At 35.0% G+C, this 20,751-nt stretch overlaps 1 long non-coding RNA gene across 1 annotated transcript; it reads right to left on the bottom strand.

The window, feature by feature from the left end:
- Nucleotides 1-12,674: 12,674 nt before the first annotated feature.
- On the bottom strand, nucleotides 12,675-16,911 carry LOC123527861 (uncharacterized). Its single transcript, XR_006681824.2, has 3 exons — nucleotides 16,761-16,911; nucleotides 13,840-13,979; nucleotides 12,675-13,038 (listed from the first exon to the last, which is right to left on the bottom strand). It is a non-coding gene; the product is annotated as an uncharacterized LOC123527861 (long non-coding RNA).
- Between the last annotated feature and the right edge of the window lie 3,840 nt (nucleotides 16,912-20,751).

Here is a 20,751-nt window from a genome sequence, read left to right as displayed (position 1 = left end):
TTTCAAAGCGATACATCTCTTATTGTAATTCACAAGCTTAAAACACACAAAGTAGAGCGATAAATACTACGCAGACCGCCGTTTCAGCTGCAAAAAAAATTACAAAAATACTAGATAACGATTGTCTTGCGTTTCTCTGCATGGTAAATTGATTAACCGTCAGTATTATATATAGCTTTCTGAAAGGGGTACCGGTATATAGATCTTGCGCAATAAATATAATCTGGAAAGTAGATCCCTCGGAAGCACCAACAACCATGCAAATAGTGAAAATTGCAGACTCGGTTTGATTGAGTCTGTTAATGAGCACTAATGGAAAATGCGACACTGGCCACGCCCCTTAGCACCAGCTTAAGCAGTATTCAATTTTCAAATCTAAATGAGTTGAAATCAATGATCCCGAAGGACCAGAAAATACAACGGCACTGAGATGAAGCCGGGGCGACATTTTACGACCGCCACACAGCACTTAACACCCGTTGTTGTGAAGTAAATATAATCTGGAAAGTAGATCCCTCGGAAGGACTGACAACAGTTCTACAAATGAGTGAAATTCTTTAACATTTACAAAAAAAATAATCCCTGTGTTAAAGGGCAGCATATCTTAGTGGTAGATTACCCGTATAATCAAATCATAGTATCGTTAGATGCAATATTTTGTAATTTGTTCATTACCAATACTGTTGACTAATAGTATGAGCGCATGTGGAATGTACAGTTCTATAGCAAATATCAATGTATGCAAGGTAAGTCAAAAACATCTTTTGACTGGGCTCCTGAACAGTGTCATGACAACAAGCCCCTACGGCTTCTACAATCAAACCAGTTTTATGACCGGGGTGTCTTTGTAAAACTAAACTTACGGCCTTTCCACCAGTATATTACATTTGGCATTTAAATACAGATAAGTGATAGTAAAACGGGAACAAAATTTGATAAGAACGAAACAAATGTCAGTTGGATAGATATGCAAGAATCTTTTGTCACATTGAAAGATGCTTGAATATCTAAGCAAGTAACTTGTAAAATACATGTCTAGGCTGAGCATTGTGACTGAAAATAAGCTCTTATATTTCCATTTACAACATATTATACATTCAGATTTTCATAGCATATTGTTTCAATAGTAACGTTCTAGAACGTATACGCAAATAATAATCTTAATACACACATATATTTTCATTGTAATATAGAAACAAATACTTAAATTACTAAGGCTTGTAATACCGTAACGACTTCTCTCTTGCGATGAGCCATAGAAGTGTGAGTTTTCTTACGTAAAAAAACTACAACAATTCAGTCTGCTCCAAACGATCATCATTCTGTCCTTATCACTTTACCGATTTCAAAACAGTACATTTATTATTGTAATTAACAAGCTTAAAACACACGAAGTAGAGAGACACCCACTACGCTGATCGCCGTTTCAGCTGCAAAAATATTATATGCCTCACTTAATAAAGTTTGTCTTGCGTTTCTCTGCATGGTAAAGGTTAACCGCCAGTTTTATCTTTCTGAAAGGGGTATATATATTTTGCGCAATAAAGTTCTACAAATGAGTGAAATTCTTGAACGTAAACAGAAAACCCGTGTTAAAATGCTACGCTTATATATAAAGAGCTGCATATCTTAGTGGTATATTACCCGTATAATCAAGTCATAGTATCGTTAGATGCAATATTTAGTAATTTGTTCATTATCAGTACTGTGGACTAACAGTATGAGCGCACGTGGAATGTACTGTTCTATAGTAAAAATCAATGTATGCAAGGTAAGTCGAAAATTTTTTTTAACTGGGCTCCTGAACAGTATCATGACAACAAGACCCTACGGCTTCTACAATCAAACCAGTTTTATGGTCAGGGTGTCTTTGTAAAACTAAACTTACGACCTTTCCACAAGTATTGTACATTTGACATTTAAAAACAGATAAATGAAGGTAAAACGGCAACAAAATTTGACAAGATAGAATCAAATGTCAGCTGGATAGATATGCAAGAATCGTTTGTGATATTAAAAGATGCTTGGATATCTAAGCAAGTAACTTGCAAAATACATGTCTACGCTGAACTTTTTGAATGAACATAATCTCCACCATTTCCATTTACAACATGTTTTACATTCACATTTTCATATCATATCCTTTCCATAGCCGTAACGTACTAAAACGTTTTAGCATCTTGTAGTCCATTCACGCTTCCGTAGAATCAAGATTTATGACACGAAATTAATTTTGAAAATATTACAATCAAATGGTCTAAATAGCCTGAAAGTGCGGTGCGTAGTTCTGAGCATTTTCAGTCTTTCGCTTTGAATAATGATCAATATTTTGCAGCTTTGATGTATCTATATTGACTGTAAAAATGGATGATGATGAGTGATGTTATTGGGGATATAGTTTCGTTAAAGGTTAACTATTACGTCTTTTTTTCAAATACGAATTGTGCAGTTTGATTTGTAATGCTTTTTTACATATCCATTGATAACTGGTACTTATATACTCAACCTATGCTGAAATTGTTCATACTTAATTAATGTTATTATAGAAAGGAACCCCGTAAGCTATAGATCTAAATGTAAAATTCAAAGGCGTTGACTTTAAGGACCACAGTGTTAGCTTTCTAAATGTAATAACCCATGAGAGTAGTAGGCAACCACTTTGATTTTTCAATAAAAAAGTAAGTTGAGGAGGAGTAATGTTGTAAACGTTTTAAGCTTCGATATTTGGTAAAATGAATATAATAAAATCTCGACTTTTTGCCCCGCGCTCCCGCTGATCACTGGGTTCTTGTCCCGCATCCTCGCTGTTTAGCGAATTTTCGCTTCATGCACCTGCCATTTAACCTTCTTAATGTTCATGTTTTCGTTTCATGGATTCATTGGGCGAAAAGAAGAAATGACGCGAATCAGCCACCATAGGATAAGAACAAATGTTAGTCTTTGAAGGTATAAAAATTGGTCGAAAAAAAAGTTTCATCCCACAGACTGCATAGCGGCCACAAAGTGGTATTCATTAAGTGACCTTTTAATTTCTAGATTACCCTTAGGCTATTTCAACCGTCACAGCTCAATGCCTAATTGCAAGCTTTGTAGTGTTTTATGTAACTTAACAGGTCATTATATAGTATGTCAAAGTTTCATAGATGTATTTTATATGGTTAACAACAACAACAACAAAAAAGTGTGGAGTTAGAAGTGTTGTTGAGTATAACTTCATTAACTATAAATCAAATAGTTTGCTATAAAGAATGCTTAATTAAAATTCAGATGTTAATGTATTCAACCTAATATGAATTATACCAGTTGTCACTTGTCGCTATAGTTGTTATAACTGGTACAGACTGGTACGGATTTGGAAATGTCGTGATTGATGGCCCCTATCGAAAATAGACAAATCTCGTAAATCATTTGGATTACGTAAAAATACTAAAATTAACATGTAGCGCAGAATTTTGTGTTTCCCTGGCAGAATTTAATTAGATAAGAAAGTACAATCGTTTAATTGACATTTCAGTCGTTGGATATTTGGGGGGGGGGGGGGGGGGGGGGGGGGGGTCGAATGAGGAAATAAAACTGACAAGATAGCATATATTTCCAAAACTAATCTAGATTATAATTTATATGTTCCGAAGCATTAGTCTGTCCACATTTATCTGACGTTAATTTGTCATATAGAAATAATAGATGTGGTTAATTTGTCATATAGAAATAATAGATGTGGTTAATTTGTTAAATGAAGTCGTGTGCATGTTAAGTAATTATAAATAATGTTTTAAAATTGGTTTGAAATATACGGATCCCTTTATTTATTGGCAAATATCTCAAACACAAACACACGCACCAGTACAACATACTAGTATTATAAAACATACGTTTATTTACAATTATAGAAATTTTCATTAATCAAAATTATCAAAATTTAAGTTTTCTCTTCGGCTCTCTTTGTGAAATTTTGTGCGATGTCCAAAATTAATCCTGTAACAGTCAAGCATATAACCCTATCTTTTTATCTGACATTTTTTCTTCGTATATTTTGATCTTTTCTAAAACTATAGTTTAATAAAAATCTAAATAACTGTAGAACTGCAATAAGCCTAAGTATTGGTCGACCTATTCCCGCCGTGAAACGCTATCAGTACCTGCTGTTTAGAAGATTATATTTTTCAGTAAGAAGGAAATCCTTCCAAAACACTGCAGCCATGAAAACTACAGATTCTGTTAAGTTGGAAAATCTACAGTAAATGTGTACCTTTCCAAGCACATCCCAATTTGTAGAACCACATACCACAAAGTAATACACTGTACATATATTTAACATGTTTCAGTACGATGGCTTCTGCAGCCGAAGAACAAATGCATATGTGTTATGAATGTAGGAGCGCATGCCATCATAGGATGAATTTGACCACCATTGAAAAAGCACACAGTTCATGTGTTGCTGCAAATGCTATTCAACAAGGTGGGTCATACATAAATATAGGTACAGCGTTCTGTAGTTATTTGCTAGTTCAAAAATCTTGAGAATATATATTCGATATAAGATTTGAGTTTTTCATAATTTTTCCCAGAACACTTTCGCATTTTTTGCATATAATTTTAGGTCCATAACTTGATGTCTGAAGCTATTATCGGGTTCCGAATAGAATAGAAGGCAGTTCCAATAATGTGTTCTTAGCACGTCAATAGTTAGCATCTTATAATAAATGGTACTGTTCAAGTAAATGGTACTGTTATGCTTTTGAAAGGCATGAAAACTATGTGCTGAAATTTGAAGCTATGATCTTTTTTTGCATACAGACAGGCTCGCAGCCCCACCCTCCCAAACATATTTTCATGTTAATGTATTCAATTCAAAGGTACACCGTACAAGGAGACACTAGACACCAATTATTCGTAAACATGTGGCATGAGACAAGGGAACGTGAAAAACAATTATCCTGTGATATTTGTGGTCACAAGACCCCATAGATTACCGATTTGAGGGACACATAGCTCGTCACTCTGAGGAGAGGAAATGCGTTTGTTCTGCTTTGAAATACTGTTGTAAAACGGCGTTAACCCCAAAGCAAACAAACAAATGTACTGTTACAGTACCAATATGGCTGCTTCATTAAAATAACAAAGTATTGAGAACAACGATTGCTTTGAAATACTGTTGTAAAACGGCGTTAAACCCAAAGCAAACAAACAAATGTACTGTTACAGTACCAAAATGGCTGCTTCAATGAAATAACAAAGTATTGAGAACAACGATTGCTTTGAAATACTGTTGTAAAACGGCGTTAAACCCAAAGCAAACAAACAAATGTACTGTTACAGTACGAAAATGGCTGCTTCAATGAAATAACAAAGTATTGAGAACAACGATTGCTTTGAAATACTGTTGTAAAACGGCGTTAAACCCAAAGCAAACAAACAAATGTACTGTTACAGTACCAAAATGGCTGCTTCATTAAAATAACAATGTATTGAGAACAACGATTGCGAAACTATTCTTGCGGAATTTATTATATATGCGCTACAAGGCCTTCCGCAGACATAGCAGAACTAATGCTACAAAAAGAAAAAAAAAAAAAAAAATAAAAAAAAAAAACGTGCACATTATTGTGTTTATTCTCAGACCAATGAAACTATTAACAAGATGGAAAAGTCGAACTTTTATCCAGATGCCTGATTTATAAAGAAGCTTTCATCCAAAATGATTTGAACGAACCAGAATTTGTATTTCTGTGAATGTGTAAGTTATATTGATACGCATCCAAGGAATGTACTATATCTTATGTTATAAATACTTATCATGGAACTTATTAGTCTGTAGGGATAACGCATGATTTTGTCGTGTTATAATATTTGCAGAAGCCCGAGGGATTGGTTGGTACCCGAGCGAAGATATTGTAACACGAAATGAACTTGTAAAGTATACTTTGTTCTTTTTCACGTTGACGTAATTCCTTTTGAATTATCTGTTTTGGGCCGTAATACGTTTACGCTTTCCAGGGAATGCGCACGTATAAGAAGATGTTTTAACAGTACGTGTATGCGAGAATCTCTCTGTTAACACGCGTTTTCTCTCCCCCGAAAAGTGACAATGACAGCAGTTTTATGCTAGAATGCTGGGATTGACGTAAAACGAGGACGATGGTTACGAAGATCATTGATAAATTATCTTTTTTGTTGAATATGTGTGTGATATGTTGAAGGAAAATGTAATCTTCCAGTACACGTTTCTGTATTGAAAAGTTGACAGAAGAGAATGGGAAATGTATGTTGGTGCCTGCACTCTTTCTTCACTTTTATTAAAAGATTTTACTCTATCACTGGCTATAAGATTAAGCAGAATGAACTGCATTCATGTTGGTAGAATATTAAAATGAGCCACGGTATGAGAAAACCAACATAGTGCGTTTGCGACCAGCATGGTTCCAGACCAGCCTGCGCATCCGCGCAGTCTCGTCAGAATACATGATGTTCGTTTTCCAATCCTATTGCAATTAGAGAAACTGTTAGCGAACCATCCATGCTGGTCGCAATAGCACTGTGTTGGTTTTCTCATGGCGCGGCTCATGTTATTTGACGAATGGTATTATAGAATAGGGACGCTTACAGAAGTATGACTTTCTTATGACTTATTGTAAGAAACTTTACAGGAATGTTTAGAAGAAAATTATGTTATCAGAGTTGTGGCCACGTTACGCACAGTTTCCGCAAATATCAAAAGCATTGTGATATTTTGAAGTTAGTTTGTTAAATTTTGATTTGCAGTTTGAAAACAGGGACTGTCATCTCGGAAATTAGCGCAGTTTGAACATCTTAACTGTGTCATTTTTTGACACGTAAAGAAATAAACATGACTGAAGGGGAGTATTTGTCGCCTAATGTAATAGGTTAAGCTTTTTTTTCACTTGTCATTATGATTGATAATATTTCGGGGCTGAAATTGGCTATGGGTGGTTTTGCGAGCATCTTATAACCTTCTTGTCCATCCGTCGGTCACACTTCCTTTCCGGAACTCAAAAAAGCATTGAAGGCTTATAGTTTATACAATGATAAAGTAAGAGAAAGTGACGTGACAAAGAATCATAACTCTGGGCGATCTCATTCTTAAATTATCTCGTTTTGTGAAAACCTTGTCCGCTGCATAACTAGAATTATAGGCTGGTTATTGGCTTCATATTTTACGTATTGCTAGAGGTCAGTGAGATGGAGTGCATTGACAGAAAACTATAAATCTAGGTGGTCCCATTTTTTAATTATCTCCCTTTCGTTTAAAACCCTGTCCGGGGCATAGCTTAACTACTATGTAAGGTATAGACTTCATACTTTACCTATTGATAGAGGTCTGTAAGAGAAAGAGAAATTACAAGGAACCATAATTCTAGGTGGTTCCAGTTTTGAATTGTCTCCCTTTGTATGGGCATACCACGAATAATATGAAAGCTATTGACTTCATACTTTAAATATTCATAGAAGTCAGTAAGAAGAAGTGTAGTGTGAAAGTCCACAACTCTTGCTGAACACATTTCTCATTACTATATTCTTTATTTTTTATTTTATTTATTTTGTTGGGTTTAACGTCGCATTACTATATTCTACTTGACTGAAAAATCCCTTAAGCTGCAGTAATTGGGGGATGTTGGCGGTGGGCTGTTGCATCCATCGCCTTGCTTTAGACATAAATTCTGCAAACATTGTTTCGCAATAGTTGTGGAAATGATATTTGTAAAAGAAAATTGAAATAAGAATGCGATTTAGTCTACATTTTCCATAGTTTACATAGGCTACAATACAAATGTACATACTTTTGATGACTTTATCATAAACGGTGGAGAGCAAACAACTCAGCAACTACATTTTCAAATAAGGATGATAACCTTTACAAACGTGACATCGCTAAATGAAAAAGTTGGAAAATACAATTTATTGAATAGATCGCCCCATTAAAGCAAAAAGGTACCTAGTGCTGATATCTAAAGAAGGTTATAATACGTTTGTGCATTAAGGGGGAGGAATGATACTTCGCTTAAATACGCCGCTTAAACTATCATACTTTAATATTCCAATTATATTAATACTTTTCAATGTAAATGTGATACTCAGTTTAATCTATATCTTTTGAACGGAGCTTCCAGTTTTTTTTCTTTTTTATCATCACAACTGTTACAGCGTTGTTTGTGCCGTGTGGCGGCCGTAAAAAGACTCCCAATATATTCAGATGTTATATTTCAATCTTTTCAGAACGTTGAACACGTATTTGATACATTATATGTACTTTTAAGTTTTTAAGCTTGAATTTTATTGTTTGGATGGTTCCAGTACTCCCGTTTTCATAGCTTTTGGTGTTGTATAGTCCATTTTATTATCACAGCAACGTTGTTTGTGCCATGTGGCAGCCGTAAAAGTCTCCCCGTACATTCAATCAGGGCTGCTATTACATACAATATTTTTCCATACACTGACGCCTGAATTTCATATCGGGTGCGTGACATCATTCTGTGTGTGTTGTTGCACTATTTTTTTCTATTTAGTTCGGTATTGTCAATCGTATTCAGGCTATTGAACATATTTATGATAATTACATAATATTTATACGTGTAGATGTTCTTTAGCGGAATAATATTGCGCTCCTAAAGTCGCGCAATATTTCCGCTGAAGAACTCATGCATATTTCCCGATACAAAGCTAATAACCTATAATTATGTTTCGATCTTCTCAGATCGTTCTGCACGACTTTTATGTAGTGTTATTGGTACGGTACTGTCTAGTTTACCAGCTTGAATATTTTGGCCGGGGTGGTTCCAATATTCCCGCTTTCATAGCTTTGTGTATTGTATAATCACACCTTGGATATGGAGCATACCTTTTATTTTGTCTCTCAGAGTTTCTTTGGTAAGCAAGCTCCGAAACCTAAGATCCCCTTTCTAAATTCCAGTTTGTTTAGTTCTGCCCATTGTTTTTTTTTGTTTGTGTGTGTGTGTGTGTGTGTGTGTGTGTGTGTGTTTGTTTAAGGCAAACCTGTTATTCTAACTGGAGACCATACGCCGCTTTTCATAGAATTACACACATGTGTAATATTGAAGGTTCTATGTGCACCGCACCGCCTTGTTAACACATCTGCAGATGTCTCTAAATCTTTTGTATACTTGTTACTTGTGTAAATGTTGAGTTCTGCTCAACCCTCGGCTAGAGGGCGTGGACGGTAGAATGCATTTCCACTACCGTCCATGAACATTTTCATGCGGCCTTTTGAATTTCCTTTTTCTATTTCATAGTGTCTAAAACTCTAAGTATTAAATTGGAAAAAAATCCTAGTCTATAGCAATATTCAATATTTAGTAGGGTGTTAAAAAAACTTTACGTGAAACACTGGGATAATGATGGATTTTAGGAATGGCAGCGAATACTCATTTATGCCATGAATAGACGAATACTATTTGATTACTCGAATATTCGAAAAAAAATAAATAAAAATCATGACAAATATATAAAAGCTACAGGAAAGAACAAAATGTTTGTTTCTTTATTTTGCCAGACACGCTTACAGTAGAAAAATACGCGTAAATGTTAGACGTGTCACTTTGTTTATTAGCGTGTTAAAGCTGTACGTCGCTATTGCTTGCAGTTAGAACACTCCAATGTTAAACTTTTGACAAAAGTCGATAACAAATCGCGTTGTTTACTACAGGTGTCAGAAACATTCGACAGCACTTGATCTATTGTCTCAGACTTCAATCAAAAGCGATCAAAGATATATTTAAGCAACGGAAATTGCCAAAAAGGTGTGGGTAGAGAACAAGTCAAATGTAATGCATAATATATTTGGACGTAAATCGCATTATCCAATCAATGTGACTACTAGTATAAAGAACAGTTAACGCAAAACGTAACGATTAAATGCATTTTAATGTAAAGATTAAATGCATTTCCTAAGAACAAGTAGTTTACTTCAGCAATTGCAATATGTTTTTTTTTCACCTAACTGGTATTAACACCAAATTCCAAATGTTTACCTGATTTTATATGGCGAAAATATATGATTTGCCACGTTGCCTACATTTGTATCTCACAAGACCGATGCATATCTTCGTACGTCGGATAGATCCGAGCAATGCCGGGAAAAAAAACGAACGTCTTAGTTTATACTAATTTGTTTTAGCTCGATGGTGATGACAGCTTTCCATTTTATTGGAACCACTCTCGAGTCCGCTTCAGGGAAAACCAGTACTGGTGTCATATGAGAAGTCAAAGTCGTGACCCCAGTGAGGCTCAAACCCACGACACCTGGATTGAGCGGCCGACACCTTGTCCACTAGACCGACGCTCCCCTTAAATGAACGTCTTGTCGGTAGGTCGCGGGCGAAACGGCGTTGGCCACAAAAGTAAAACGAATTGGCCCTATGTGTAATTGGACTGGATGTGTAAAAGTCATATATTGACCAACTGGGCATGTAGGGATGCCACGTAGATACTAACAGGATAGCTACGGAATAAATTATGCTTTGAGAAGGATAAGGCCAAAATAATAGCCAGCAGGAATATAAAGTTTTTATCAATCACGCCGCTTTTCATGTAATTACACGCTAGAGTATCATTGAAGGTTCCATGTGCACCGCCGTATGAATACAGCTGCGGATGTTTCGAAATTGATTTTGTGAGGCCGGTAGCATGCATTTCCACTATCGTCTATGATCAGGCTCAAACCGAGCCTGCAACATTTTCGTTTTTTACGGAGCGACCTGTGGAGTTTTCACTTGTCTATTTTATTATCACAGCAGCGTTGTTTGTGCCGTGTGGCGGCCGTAAAATGTCTCTCCGTACATTCAATCAGGGCTGTTATATTTCGACTTTTTTGTCTTGTTATTGGTGGTGTTTAGTATACATTTACCAGTTTGAACATTTTGGCCTGGGTGGTTCCAATACCTTGGATATGGTACCTGTTTTTTAATTTTGTCTTTTGGCAGTTCTGTGATATGCAGGCTCCATAACCTCAGATCCCCTTTCTAAATTCCAGTTTTTCTCGTTTAGGGCAAACACATTGTTTTAGCTGGGGACTATAAGCCGCTTTTCATGAAAATACACGCTAGTGTATCACTGAAAGTTCCATGTGCACCACCGTATGAACACATTTGCGGATGTTTCTAAATTGATTTTTGTACTTGTAGCATATGTAAATTTTGAGTTCTGCTCAATCCGGGCTAGAAGGCGTGGACGGTACCATGCATTTCCACTACCGTCCATGAACAATCCGAGCCTGCAACATTTTCGTTGTTGTCATGTTGAGCGACCTGTGGAGTTTCCACTTTTCTATTTTATGTTTACAATGTTATATTTTACACATTTAATCTCGGTGAACAAAACGTAAATATCATGAATTATTGATGACATACGATCAGTTGAAATAGTCTAAAATAGAATTGACACTGTACAACAGTCTACTCTGAAACAAATACTAAAAATACTAAAATATACCGAAGAGTAGTTTAATGTTTCAAAACTAGCCCTCGAATGTGAACAGTAAATTAATAAAATTACTAAGACTACCTGGAAACATAAATGGCTGGTCTATTGACTTGGTAGACTTTGTAGACTAGTAGACATATGAGCCGTGCCATGAGAAAACCAACATAGTGGCTTTGCGATCCTCGGGTGGAGCGTATGTTCTCCTTGATTAATTGATAAACGACATTGTGTCTGAAATCATTTGTCCTTCACCTCTGATTCATGTAGGGAAGTTAGCAGTTACTTGCGGAGAACAGGTTTGTACTGGAACACTGGTTAAGGTTAACTGCCCGCCGTTACATTAATGAAATACTCTTGGAACACCCAAAAACAAGACAAAACAAAAATAGTTTTTGTCGGGGAATGAGCACGTGTTTAGTTTCTATGATTTTCTTTATATATTTAGACATTTGTCTTAGTAATGTACAATTTGGTACACTACTCTGTATTCTAGAATAAAATCTGGAAAGTAGATCCCTCGGAAGCACCGAGAACAAGGCAAATAGTGAAAATTGCAGACTCGGTTTGATTGAGTCTGTTCATGGGCAGTAATGGAAAAAGCAACACTGCCCACGCCCCCTAGCACCGGCTTAAGCAGTATTCAATCTTCAAATCTAAATGAGTTGAAATCAATGATCCCGAAGGACCAGAAAATATAACAACACTGAGATGAAGTCGGGGCGACTTTTTACGGCCGCCACACAGCACTTAACACCCGCTGTTGTGAAGTAAATAAAATAGAAGTGATGTTTGTTGCAGAGACACTTTAAATAGGTGGTAAGTGTTACTTGTTTTTTTTTTGTTAATACAAGGCGTCTTATTGTTGAAAGTGTAAACCGTGAGATGTATATTTAGCATGAGGAATTGTCTCCCATTGGTGTAAAATATTCATTCTCATTATCATGATATTATGTACTAAAGATGCTAAATCGAAAGTAAATCTGGATTCTTTATATGTTTTATTGGCAAGCTCAGTAAGCAGGGGAATGCAAAGTGGTTAAAGCCGCTGACTCCTAATCACTTGCCCACCTCCTTGTGGGTTCGAAACCTCGTTTTGTTTGTAGAATTCTTTCATGCCAGGACGCCATTCGGCTTGTTTAAATAAGACGATGGTTGTTTTAATCAGGTTCCTGCCCGAGATGAGGTAACATAGGCTGTTTTTAAAGACAAATACACTATGAATGAATACGAAAGGTTTAATTTATGAACATTCTTCAAACGTATCCGTAACAGTTATCAGTAAAGATGATCATTTACAAGTAATAGAATAGTTATTGTTTGTTTGCATAATACGTCTATTAGTGCTTAAATGAATATCCAGAACCCAAAGGATTGCCTTTACATTTCATTTTCGGTGTAGCAAGATTATTGCCCCAGGTCAGACTGCGGGTACTCCAACTCCCGTGGCCACATCCGATATCGTACAGCTTGCAGGTTCTACCTTTACAATAAAATCCCTTACAACATATTAGTGTGCTCCCGCTTACGCTGACTGAATACCGAATTTTGTGACCGGGGCTTCCAAATATAGATGTGTCAGACCTAAAAAAATACACACAACAGATTATAGGCAGGTTATTTCTTATCTTTCTTCAGGCTGTATTGATATTTTTGACATTGTATTTTCAGTAGCTGTAGCTAAAGTTATTTATAGATTGCTTTGAACCCTATTTCTTCTAAACTAGATATATCAGTATATTTAGAATGTGTCAATCTGTATTTATTAAACTATATATGAAATAATTACAGAATAAGACAAGCCTTTCATGAGAACGTAAAACATAAAGCCTTAGTTGGATTGACACTTTTCAAAACTCAAAGTAGATAATAATTTTTTCTTTAAATATTGAAAATTTTGTTATTGATACGCCTTTGAGAATTACCAAATAATGTAATGCACTTAATAAATTTCTCATGAAAATTACAGTTCAATTAATATATTACTTTCTTATACGTTTGGATGCAAAAGGGTTTACAATACAAATGGGTATTACAGTTTGTTGATCATGTGTTAAACAATTTCTTAATATTTTGTCACAAAACTATTAACGAGCATAGTGTCATACAGTATTAATTAATTCAAACAATTTGATTGGTTTAAATTAGACGTGTGTCATTGATTAATCCATTTTAACATTTTTGTATCCATGCGCATATTTCAGTCTTGCATCCTTGCTGATTCCAATCGCAGAACTATTCGAAACACTTGAGATAACTTTTCTATCTTTGGACGGTTCGCTCATTTTCTTAAATATATGATAATATAGATACGAAAATTTGAATAAAGCATTTGTTTGAAACTGTAAATTTATGCACGTAAGAGGAATCATAAAATATTCATACCTGCATGTGGGTCCATAGATATTGAGAGGTGCCGCCCAGCAACTTGCTCCACCGGCGGAAAGTACTATAGGAAGTTCACAGACTGTCAGGAGAACAATACTTACTAACAATATGCACGCATTTAACGCCATGTTTGCCGACTGTGAAAAGAAGAAATGCCTTAAAGATTATCAAGTCCAGAATACAATAGAAAATACGAAAGCAGCAGAACATATGTTATATACAATTTTCAATTGTCTTGAAACAAATATAACGTTACGCTACATATGTGACTACACACAGATTATTTGTGATCTTTATTAGGATAAAGTGTGACTTCGTTCTGTTTGTGAATTTTAATTTTAAATCTAATTCAAGTCTCCGATAGCGATAATTTTCAATGAACATAGTACCTGTTAAAAAATTAGAACGAGAGACATAAAATGAGATCTCTTACATATTGCAAGCTGCTTTCGCAACTGTTGCAGTCATAAATTTGCTGTAGGTGTAAACATTCGCCTCTAGAATATATGAGCAAAACCAACAATGTGTTCACATGTGGTTTAGTTAGAACGATGTCCTTAAAGAGAATTCCTATAGTTTTTTTTCCTTTCATAGAATTTTTTTAAATTCACATATATGATAGGAAAATTTGTGCTGAAAACAATGAACAAATAAAAACAATAGGTCACCAGGCTTGTTTTTGTGAAAAATTGTTTCGAACACACCCACTGTTGCTGAAACTGACAGCAATTTTTCAACATTTTCATAATTTTCTGCTTTTTTATAAATACCAACCAAAATATACATCCAGGCAGCACAATACGGTTTTTTCTTTTTACAGATTTTATTATATACTTATTTGATATCATAGTCATATTTGTAATACTCTATCCTTACAATAATGGGTACAAATGAAAAAAAAAATTGTTTCATATTTACTTTTGTGAACTTTTTTCAATGAAAAATGCCCATAGTGAAGAATATTTTTTTAAATTTTGAAAAAACTCTTTCATAGAATTTTTTCTTTTTCTTCTTGTGTATAGATAATTGTATTGTGAGCATAAAAATGGCTAAAAATGTATGGGTCACCAGGCTAAATTTTATGTTAAGACCGCTAGAATACAACACCTGTTCGGACGGAAATGGCGCGAACCTGGCCAAATTGATTACATGTATGACTGCTAAAAGTTAAAAAAAAGTTTTAAAAATTCTTAATTCTTTCTATAATTGAATACTAAATAATCTGAAAGGTGATATTGTCTTATCAGTACTAAGTCAATTATCTTACATTATATGAACAACACTGTCTTTGTACTAAAATGCGATGTGAAAACACAACCACAAAAATAGCAAGATACCTGTCAGGCATGATACTTGTCAATACAACATAAACCAGTATTAACATTTTATTACTGATATAACTTATCAAAAATGATATTTCATTCAAAATTCCTCATATTTAAGATTGTCTGTAACATGTTTCAACAAATGTTGACTTCAGTTCAGTTTTCCATAGAAAATGTAGGCTGCGCAGAAAGATGCGCATAAAAAACTATAGGAATTCCCTTTAATTCCTTCAGTTGTGAAAGTACAGCAATAATTTGATCCTTTCGAACGTTTGTTGAATATACGATTTTTAAATTAAGAATACCGAGGCGGTTATTAAGCTTTTAGCCATTTAAAACTGAACAAAATATTGTTATTTCTTTGTATAAATGTATATTAATCTTCAATCTGACTGAAGTACTTGATCTTCTAAACGAAGATCTGAGAATGCCCCATTCACATTTGTCTTCTATATTTTTTCGATAAAGCTATTTTTATTTTCGCAAATCTATTTTTATTTGAACCAATCTACTTGTTTCAACAAGTATTTGGCTGAACCATCAAAATAGCGTCGAATGTCAAAGGGTGAGAAAAATGTACAGTCAGTCCGGGGCTCGAACCCGGAACCTCTCGCTTACAAGGCGAGTGCCCTACTGACTGAGCTAACCGGCTGTCTGACACCTTACGTGACCAAGTCCGTACAATGACATATTTCTCTCAAAACACGAGGGCGTTGTCGCAATGTGGTCGTCATAAGACTTGTAAATATGAAAAACCCAGGCTAAATATAGATTTTTTTAAACTTCTACTTTCACATACAAAATGTTGTAAGTAAGGCTCTGATTGGCTAGTGGAAGAGTCGTCAGAACGAGTCTATAAATAGCACGTCCTTAGATACAATGTGCGTAGCGTTAATTGGAGATGCACTTTAGTCAGATTGTATTAATCTTGTAATAAATACCATAACAGTCGTATTGGCGCGATAACTTGTCGTTCAGGTGTGTTGGCGCTACTCGAATACGCCAACACTCCAGAAAAGCATCTGTAAACAGTAATCCATGAAATGGATGAAATCTGTTATTCTGTCAGACACAAATGATATATATGTCATAACATAAAAGGAACAGGACACGTTTCTTTATAAAACTTGATATATGGATAAATGGCGATACGAAGAATGTGCACATCCTTATATTTTGCTGCTCTTGAAACAAAAGTGGTATTTGCTAAAATCTTCACAGGTTTGCATCTTCTTATTGATCTTACATAAAATTTAATTGCCTATTTTCTTATGTAATCTTAACCACCGTAAGAAGTTATTTTTATATTTTATAGAGATTTACAGATTAAAATACCTTCCGAGAGATGTATACTTTTCTACAATCGATGTAAAATATACAAACATTTGACGACTGTAGTAAATAAGATTTCATCAACTGTTTGTTTTTACCTCAACTATCATTATGCAATACACAACAACAAATGACACATGCTAAGACTACCGATGCGTCATAACAATAACCTGAATGATCTGTGAAGATAAAACAACAACATTATATGTACGAAATATCATACACTTTATAATATCAAAGTAATAAGGTTACAATACATACCTTATCGAACAAGTATCTAATCACAAAGAAACTGTATTTTAGTAATTTTGCATGCGCATCTACCAAGTTTGCTGTCTTACTGTTGAACAATACGTTGTTCAATAAGCCTTATATACACTTGTTAACTGTTTGTTTTATTTTTCTAAGTATAATGCGGTTTACCGCATTGCATGGTACAACCATTCACAACAGTTTTTATAGTTCCGTCTATTTTACAACGTTAACAAAACACTAATTTGTTATAATTTCATATAATGTGATATACTATGGTAGCTCGTTTTTGCCATGTTGTTTTGATAAATCATTCCGTATTGTTGTTGCCCCAGCCAGCACTAAGACACAACAACAAGATTAATCATATATGCCTTGTTGACTAGTGACCCCATCCCCGCCAGCACGAGAAAACGGCAGCACGATACATAATCTAAGTCTTACTGGCGTTCCCATCATGACGAGGACAAAATAAAAGTAGGACGTCAACATGAAAACTTTTTCCGTATTGTTTGCGCCCTATTTTGCCATGCCCTCGTGCTTGCAATGTGATTCTGTCGTACAAAAGAGGACGCTGCAGATTATTTTCTCGCTGCTTCGCCATTCAGCTGGCATGCATTTATGTGTTACCCTGATATTCATAGAATTTAACTTTGTTCGTTCACCACATTAAATGAAATAAAAAGCATATTTAATTCAGTCACTTTGATTAACCTTCATTACAGGAAACTACATACGTGTAATTGATTGGCGTAAGTCAACCGGAAGGCAAAGCAACGACAAAATAATTTGTTATGTCCTCGTGTTGTTTTTTGCCCACCCCACAACCCCCAAACCCGAGCTGGACAGAATGACAACACGACAGAATGCTAATTTGTCGTGCCTACGGGTTGTCCGTGGCGCCACGCCTAACGACAAAACAACCTTACAAAGTACCGAGTACATGTATTTCCCTACTTCTGTCAAGCCCCTGTGTTGTATTCTCGTGCTTTTGTGCTGCCGAGACGTCAACACGACAGAAAGACATAGCAAAACCGACCCACCATATATTCGCCGATCTTCAAACAGGATGCACGTTAACGACAAACCAATACATTTAACTTCTTTTTATTAAAAAGTTAGAAAAACAAAACAAAACAAAACAAAAAAGGTGTAAAAGTGGTAACAAATGTTTTTATTGTTAAACATCATATATTTCATTCTTGCATAGTGCCGACGCTCACTTTGATGTGTGAATAATGCCTATGTGATAGAATGAATATTGCAACTTCAAAAACGTTTCTCCTTACCTTTTATATACTCCTATTATTACTGTACTTGTTCCACACAGTCTTGTAAGGATAGACCAATGTAATAACATCTTATTGACGCACATAATCTAAAGTGTCTAATTATATCTAAATAAGTATACAGTATATCGGATATATGCTGAATTTAAAGCAGGTGTGTGAACTGTTACAATTATAAATGATTCAGCCAATTTTTTTTCTTTAATTTTGTGTGATTGCTGCTGCTTAGAAATACATTCACATAAAAGAACCTGAGATAAGCTTAGAGGTAAATATGAAATAAAGGTTAAATTCTCTATAAATCAAAAATACTCTTTCAAAAATAACTTGGCATGTACTGCGGTCTAACATCATAGTTTTTACATCGACTGTTGATAAGTATAATTTAATACTAAATCAGATCATTGTGGACAAAATAAGAATGATTTATGTTTTTATATTTCCTAGAAGCAAAACTAAATGTAGTATTCATGTGTCATTGACATATTTGGTCACAATTAATACAAATGTTTTTTCTTCAAAGTTATGTCAAGAGACAATGACTATGTCTACGGTGGCATAGAGGGGCCATAGGAAATATTTTATTTATCACGTGCGCACGTGTTAGCTAACACGCGCGAACGTGTTATCTAACACATGCGCAGGTGATAACTATCACGTTCGCACGTGTTAGCTATCACGTTCACACGTGGTAGCTAACACGTGCGCACGTGAAATAAAATCCTATCTAAACGTGACAGCTATCACGTGCGAACGTGATAAATAAAATATTTCCTATGCAAACGTGCGGCAATGTAAGCTACCACGTCCGAACTTAATAGCTAACACGTACGAACGTGATAGTTATCACGTGCGCACGTGTTATTAACACGTTTGCACGTGGAAGCTAACACGTGCGCACGTGATAAATAAAATATTTCCTATGTCCCCTCTATGTCACCGTACTATGTCAGCAGCTGTTCTTGTTTGTTTTACCACGTTGTCAAAATTTGACGACGACCCTCTTTATTGCATGTTTTCACTGTATTTCTGGATGGAACTTTGTAAAAGAACATCCTACAGAAAAAATAAGTCTATAAACAAATCTCTATAAAACATCAGATTTAAAATTAAATGAATGTTTGGATTTCTTGTATTTACGTTCATGTCAAATTTATCAATTGCCAAATTGTAGGCAGTTGAACGAAAAAATCTTCATGTGGACACTATCTATTTAACACATATGTGTAGTCAAAGTACTCAGTAAAAGTATAATTTTCTGAGCCTTATTTATTTCAGCTTAAATGAATTACCCTCAGCTGAGTAAAAAATATTTAGAAAAAAATTGGGACACATCTCTGCAAAAACTTCATGGTAGGCTTAGGTGACTATGTTTTATCTCCAGCAAATCATGTACTTTTACCTCCTGGCTTGAAAAAAATATGTTTACTTACTACAGTGATTATTGACTTGACATGAAAATAATATGAGCATCAAACAACGAAAACACCAAGGAAAGTGTCAGATTTATTGCACTGAATCTTTGAAGTACATGATTTGTTTCTAGTTAAAACCCGCTGACCAGTGTTCACATAGTAAAAACTTTTGAGAGAACAATTCTGGAAAGAGAACAGACTTTGCTACCTATATATTAAAAATGCAAGTAAGGGCTAATATCTAGAAATATGATAAATTCAAAATAAAAATAGGACTTTTGGACGCATGTATAAATTTATTTTTTTAACAGGAAATATCGATGTATTTCTTTTTATCTCGTGTGTTTGGTTGCTGCGATCTACACCGAATGCTTTTATTATCTTGACAGTTTATTCTTCATTCTGTTTGAAAGGTCAATATTATGACTTTTACAGCAGGCGCTTTTTTTGGCATATTTGGTATGGAATGTTCATCAGAGCTGAAAAATCGCCATACGATCTATAACATAATCGCAATGCAGGTGAATTCCCCGAGAGTTGACATCCTCCAAGTTAAAAAAGTGAGATATTGAAATAATTCTAAAAGATATTTAAGGAACAACAGAACATGAGGATGATATCTACCATTCAGTCATGCTGTATATATTTTGCTGAATTGCCGGGAAAAAAAGAAAGCAACTTAATATTACCTATCACTGGTCAGTATCTGTAAAAATACATCTAAATATATTTTCTTGCAGAAAAACTACTATTTTCACTGGATCCGCCCATTTATTAAAGGGGAAATATCGTATGCAAACATGGTATTAGGCAATTCTCGTGCTGTTAATACCTAATTTTTATTTTTGAAATGCTTTCCCAGGGACGTATATGTATTTCTGCGCAGATTGACATCTGGTATCTGCGTCTTGTTTTTTTCTTTTATAAAAACCTCTTCTTGAAGCATAAAAGATGCAATCTAAACCATAGAGTGTTTTGCTGTATCGGTAACTAACGCTAAATGCGTTTGCTCTCGGTCACAGACCATCCCACGGTCTCCTCCGATCTCGATCACAGACAATCCCACGGGCATTTGCAGACGTTGATACAGACAAAAAAAAACAACAACAAAAAAGCATGCACACATTTATCATTCATAAAGAATTACATAGTCATAAAACATCTTTAAGAACATTAAGTCGTTGCTTGTTTTCTTGTCCTTATATGTTATTCTGATTAAAAAACGACGAGAACGATAAACAACATATTACGTGACTATAATGACGTGTATTTGTAAACGTTGAAATTTACACTGGT

Source organism: Mercenaria mercenaria, chromosome 14 (assembly GCF_021730395.1).
Source record: "Mercenaria mercenaria strain notata chromosome 14, MADL_Memer_1, whole genome shotgun sequence".
Taxonomy (NCBI): Eukaryota; Metazoa; Mollusca; class Bivalvia; order Venerida; family Veneridae; genus Mercenaria; species Mercenaria mercenaria.
The sequence above is the reverse complement of the archived record's forward strand: the minus strand, read 5'-3'. Positions and strand labels throughout refer to the sequence as shown.